Source organism: Capsicum annuum, chromosome 10, assembly GCF_002878395.1.
Source record: "Capsicum annuum cultivar UCD-10X-F1 chromosome 10, UCD10Xv1.1, whole genome shotgun sequence".
Lineage (NCBI taxonomy): Eukaryota > Viridiplantae > Streptophyta > Magnoliopsida > Solanales > Solanaceae > Capsicum > Capsicum annuum.
The window spans coordinates 52,194,605-52,200,965 of NC_061120.1; the positions used below are offsets into that span (position 1 = coordinate 52,194,605).

A 6,361-nucleotide genomic window follows, 5' to 3' on the forward strand; every position below is an offset into this window, starting at 1 on the left:
AAGAGTTAATTTATTGCTTCCAAGTGTTATTTGTGCTAGAAAAGCTCAAAATAGTAAGCAGATTCAACTTCAAGATACTCAAAGTTTCTCACTTAATTCTATGGTATCAGATTCCAAATCAGGAACTTATTCATATTTTGAGCTATGTAGAAGTAGAAGGATATCATGGCGAATAAGTTGTTAACATCCTCCAAAATATTTTGAGAGGTGATTTTAGATATCACAAAACCAAAATATCATTCTCTAGTATTTTCTTCCCAAAAGAATGAACCTTATTCGAAGTTAATACCTTTTTTGATAAGAAATAGGTACTTTTTTTTCTCAATTTATATTACTCACTTTTTTTAGTTAGTTCCAAAAAAGAATGGCACATGTCTGCATTTAGCATCAGTTTGACTTTAAAATATTTATTTTACCCTTATTGAGATGATTTATAACTACACAAACATTTATAACTTATTTTAGACCATAAGTTTTGAAAATTTTTCTTTCTTATTTTCTTAAACTCCATGCCAAGTCAAACTAACTCATATAAATTCGGACAGAAGGATAGAAGATACAAGAAGAAGAACAACAACAAACCCAGTATATTCCCAGATAGTAGGGTCTGGGGAGGTTAAAATGTACGCAGTCCATACCACTACACTTCTAAAAATTCACCAAAATCTCATCGGGGCCCGTCGCCTTACCCCTTCGTATCTTGCGAATATCCTCGCAGATTTTCTCCATCATAAAATGTCGACAGTAGCCGAATTCACGAGATTTCTCGGTGTGCTCTAACTCCCCTAACATAATACCTTTGTCCCCCTCATCATTCAAGAGCTTATAAAAATACGAATGCCATCCTTTCTTAATTAGAACGTCCTCCACAAAAACTCTACCATCCTTCCCCTTAATGCACTTCACTTGGTCCAGATCCTGACCCTTATGCTCCCTAGTTTGAGCAAGCCGATACAAGTTTTTTCCCCTACCTCTCTTCTCTAAACTCAAATAGAGGGTCTCAAAAGTTACTATCTTAGCAGTCAAAATTGCTAACTTAGACTCTTTCTTGGCTAACTTGTACTCCTTCCTGCTCACCCGCTTCTCTTCATCATCCTTACTCTCAACCAAATTAATGTAAGCCACCTTCTTTGTCTCCACCTTCTTCTTAACTTCTTTATTCCACCACCAATCCCCCTGATGCCAGCTAAAACAGCCCTTCAAGACACCCAAAACCTCTCTAGCAGTTTCCTTAATTCAACCTGCAACCCTATCCCACATATTATCCATATCCCTCAATAATCCCATGCCCTCATCCCCTTTAATTTTACCTATCTAATGCACTGACCTGAGTCAGGATACCTCACCTAACTCTAAGTCTACCCTCCCCACCCCTGATCTTTTTGCCCATTTTTATAACCAAGTCCATCACTAGGAGTCTATGTTGGGTCACAAGATTGTCATTCAGAAAAAACTTACAATCCTTATACAAAGATCTATCCCTCTTCCTAAGTAGCAAAAAGTCAATTTGTGTCTTGGCTATCCTACTATGGAAAGTCACCAGATGCTCCTTTTTCTTCGGGAAGCTGGAATTCACTCCTACAAAGCCAAAGGCCCTTGCAAAGTCCAAAAGATAACCTCCCTCATCATTCCTATCCCTAAAACCAAAGCCTCTATGCACATCATTGTACACTATTGGCAAAAGCTCGATGTGCCCATTGAAGTCCCCTACTACGTAAATATTCTCCAAACTAGGCATGCCTCGAATCACTTCGCCAAAAGTTACCGGCTCAAATCTGGATAGTAGTTACAATATTCGATATAGACACCCACATACTTTTTTTGGATCTTCCGCCTTCACCACCAACGTCTGCCGAACCAGTTTGTCAAAGCCAATCGTGGACTAATAACCAGCAAGTTACTGCCTATGCAAATCTACTAATAGTAGAGAAGGAAAAGAGAGAAAAAAGGGGAAAGGGGAGAAAGAGACCAAAAAAAGAGAAAAAGAGAGAAGTGTACCTACCTATCATTAGTGTTGTTTCTCCATCGGCAGCTACTTCACAAAGACTAACTAGTCACGTCAAAGATAATACAGGAGGAGAGAGAGACCAAGGGAGAAAGATGGATCAACGTACTTACCTGTCACTGGCGTCTACTTCTCCAGCGATGGCATGATCAAGTTAAAGAATAAGTTTAAAGATACGTTAGTTAGATAGAAGAAGCGTAAGAGAGAGAATATGATATGTACTAAAAAACAAGGACTGATGGTCCTGACCTAGAAAGATAGAAGATATTTTAAGTTATTATGACATCCGTATTTTTTATGACATTTCCTTTGAGACAAACTATATAAATGTTGTATATCTATCTATAATATAGCTAGTTGTAACGACAATGATTATTTTGTTCTTTTGGATGTATTTTTAGTTTGAACCTTTCTATAGATGTAAATGTGATTTATTACTTTTGAAAATAGATGGAGTAATTTCCAAGATGATTGGATAAGGATTGGTTGAAATTTTTCATTTTGAAGGTTTAAAATTTTACCGAAGTCAACATTTAATTTGATAATCTCAAAATAAAATTTGACTGTTTCATAAGGTTCAGAAGCTTATTTTTTTATTAATTGGATGATTGATACAAATTTTGAGGAATTCAAAAGTGATTTGAGAATTGGATTAGATTTTTAAACTGATGGAAGCTTAGATTTTACCATGGTCAACATTCGATCAAGATGATCTTGAATAGGATATTTCATGATTCCAATAAATATTAAACGTATTTACCAATTTGCATTATTGATCTATATTTGGAAGGCCTTGTATGATCTTCTAGATGTTTATTTGGAGTATGATATTTCAAAAATATAGAGGTTAAGTGTTGCCCCCAAAGAAAATAAGCTCTAAATAATATTTGGACTGAACCATTAGGTTAGTATCATAATTTTGTAATTGATGCAAAAAAAAATAGAGATAAGCATCCAGAACCCCCTCGAACTATAACCAAAGTTTCTATGAAACACTCCAACTTCACATGGGTCCTATTACCTCCTTGAACTCAATTTTAGCATATTTTTGTCATCCTTTTGTGTTGACTTGAAACCTTTATTACATAAAAATGAGGCTCACATAAAAAGTGCTACATCAGCTAAAAAGGTGTCATATTATCTAAAAAGGATGACAAAAATACACTAAAATTGAGTTCAAGGGGGTAATAGGATCCTTGTAAAGTTAGAGTGTGTCATAGCAAATTTGGGCATAGTTTGAGGGGATACTAGATGCTTTACTAAAACAAATATTTGCATTTTGAGTATTTATAAGGGTTTTGGAGTGAACTAAGAAGTCAAAAAAGTACTACAAGTAATGACCATTAGGTGTGAAAATGGAGTTTGTAGGCAAAAGGGATGCGCTGGAGCGAGGGAGCAGTGGAAGTGACTATCCGTAAAGGATAAATTTCAATTCAGTAATAACTATTTTTGGGAACTAGAAATTTAAGATTAAGGTAATTTTAGATGAGTTCTTCTCCTATAAAATTTAGGTCTTTGATTCTATCTTTATTTTATTCATTTTACAAGAATATCCAACATATTTTCATATTTTTGAATCACCAAGTTGAGATTTTAAACCCCAAAGATGAAAAATTCAAAATCATTGATTTAAAGATTAATTCATGATTAGATATCGTTTATTTTTGGTACTTATAGTCCATATTTATGGATAAATTGATTTTGACATCAAATTACTAATTTATAGATATTTTATCATTTAAAATCATGTGTGAATATGAAAATTGGAGATTTGAGATTTAAGTTAAGAAAAACATATTTTGATGATTTAAGGACCACTTTGAACCCCATTTTGATGAAATTTCTGATTTGAGTTTCTAACTTCATGGATAAACTTATTTAAAAAAAACTATCTTTTTAACCTTGAGGGATTGATGTTGACTTTTTGATTGATTTTTAGGGGATGGAATAAGATAGAAAAATAAGTATTGATAGGTTTGTATTCACGTATTAATCATGTTCTTAATACTTAGAGAGTATTTTCTTGGCTATTTAGGAGGAAAAGACATATTTGTAATATTTTAAGGGTTGCTTTCACAATATTTGAGATAAGTTATGACATACTCTTCTTTAAATATAGCATGGGTGGAACTTCTTCTGCAAATAATTCTTTAGGTTGGATGAAATACTGGATTGGAGTACTTATTAGAATGATTCGATGTTATGATACATGAATTAGGATTTTCACTATTGTATAGATTGAGATTTGAAAGATAATTTCATATATTGTGTATAAGCAGGTTATTACATTATATGAGGGGTTGAATTTCCATGATTTTTACAATATGGACAGTAATATTGAAAAAGATATATTGTCCCCGAACAACACTGAGAAACTATTTGATATTGAGACTTATAGCAAGTTTTTTTGTGTTGAGAAATATATGTTTGTTTCATATACATTCATCTTACTATCATGATCATGCATATGCATTCATTCTCATGAATTAATAGAATGATATGATGGACAACTCTTTTTATTTAAAGAAAAATACCAATTCTAGCCTAGTTTAAGTTCGAGTGGTGATATTGATAGAGATGATGATGTTCACTAATAGAAAATAATTCTAACAGGATATATGAACCTTTCGAGTATCTCATGAGTTTCATTTGACAGCATGTCTCTATGGATGGGGTGTATATCAATATGAACAATAACCATTTCATCATATAGCACTGCATTACATTACATATCTAATCATTTTATACCTTTTTGTATTCTTTATTTACTTTTAAAAAAATCAAAGGTGGTCATATAGACCATTTATTAATAATCAAAGTTGAATAAAAAAGGTAGCAAATCAAATCCACGTCCTAAAGGCGCAAGACCCAATCCACAGCGAAAATTCAGACAGAAGCCCAAGAAAATAAAGCAAAAAAGGAAATTCTAGAACCTATATAATCAAAAATCAAAAAATCTCTTAGTATCCTCATCTACATCACCCAACGATTCTACCTTGATAAGCTTGATGTAGCTTTGATTGTAAGGGGAATATAAAGATGTACTCTTCTCAACATTGTGTAGGCCACAAGATCTATATGAGTGGGTAGAATTTTGATTTTATTCAACAAGGGTGTTTAAAAGTCTCACAAGTTTTCAACTCTACAAATCAGAACTTCAAGCTACCACGTTGAGTTAAGTACACCTCTTCTTCCCTTATTTTGAAACTTGTCAATTAAAATGTTAATTTCATCTTAGTTTTATTTTTCTTAACAAATTAAGCTTAAACAAGGATCTAATACCACTATCTAGGTGAAGCAAAATCTAAGATCCATTAAAATTTTATCAAGTAAGAAATTATTCCAAAAAATATATGTATTTGGTCCTTATTGGTATGTCTACTGTTATTTGACAATTTTTATTTTCTATCACTTTGTTCAGAGAAATGAAGAATGGTAGACACCTCTCTGTGAACTTGACCAAAATACTAAACTTAATCTTTAGTTGCTTGTTTCATCATACGCCTCCACTGACCTTTGTGGTATTGCCTAATTCTTGCTATAATGGTGATCCTCTCCACGTTTTCATGCTGATTTCTTGTTTTGTTATATGCTTATACTTGCTCTTATCTAATTCATTTTTTCTTAAAGTATCCATATTTTTCTCTTGCTTATGTCTTATGTGCTTTTCCTTTACTTGAACTATCATCCTCTCGAGTTACAAGTTTCATTTTGAAATATTTTTATTCTTAAATTTGTAACTTATTGTTTGTCCATATGTGTTGTTTTTACCTATGTTAAGACTTCCTATATTTTTGAATATGTGATAGTATTAGTACCTACAAAACAAAAACCTGATTAGCAAAAAAGTCTGCCAGCTGATTGTCTTCTCTAAATGTGTGTTCCACCTCTGTAAACCACAATCCTCACTAGGCCTTTAAACCTTCTGTTTTCATAGATATATTCCAAGGAACCTCCCAAATACCATCAAACTTCTTAATAGCTAAAGAATCATTTTCAGTATCAGTGGAAAACAATACTAACAAATGCAATAATTCAATCACATTATCAAAACTATCACTTCAGCTTCCAGATTAGAAATCTCCCCTAGCTTTCCACCTTCAGCATAGATTAGTTTTCCTACCTCATTATAATACGAAATTCTCATAAACTAGGCTAGAGTTTCCTTTAGAAGTCTCATTTGAATTGCACTTATAATAACCCCTTGTAGGCATCTTCTAGTATACTACTTTATAACAAATATTAGGATTATATTACTCAATAAACTTCACCAAATCTTCCCAAGTAAATAGAATATTATTCATCCATGGGTAAATAATTCAAGCCATGAAAATCATGTTCCTATTAATCTAAGTC

The 6,361-nt window shown here is 32.7% G+C and overlaps 1 pseudogene; it reads right to left on the reverse strand.

The window, feature by feature from the left end:
* LOC124887727 overlaps positions 1-1,738 on the reverse strand; it is a 129,427-nt pseudogene extending 127,689 nt beyond the window's left edge.
* Between the last annotated feature and the right edge of the window lie 4,623 nt (positions 1,739-6,361).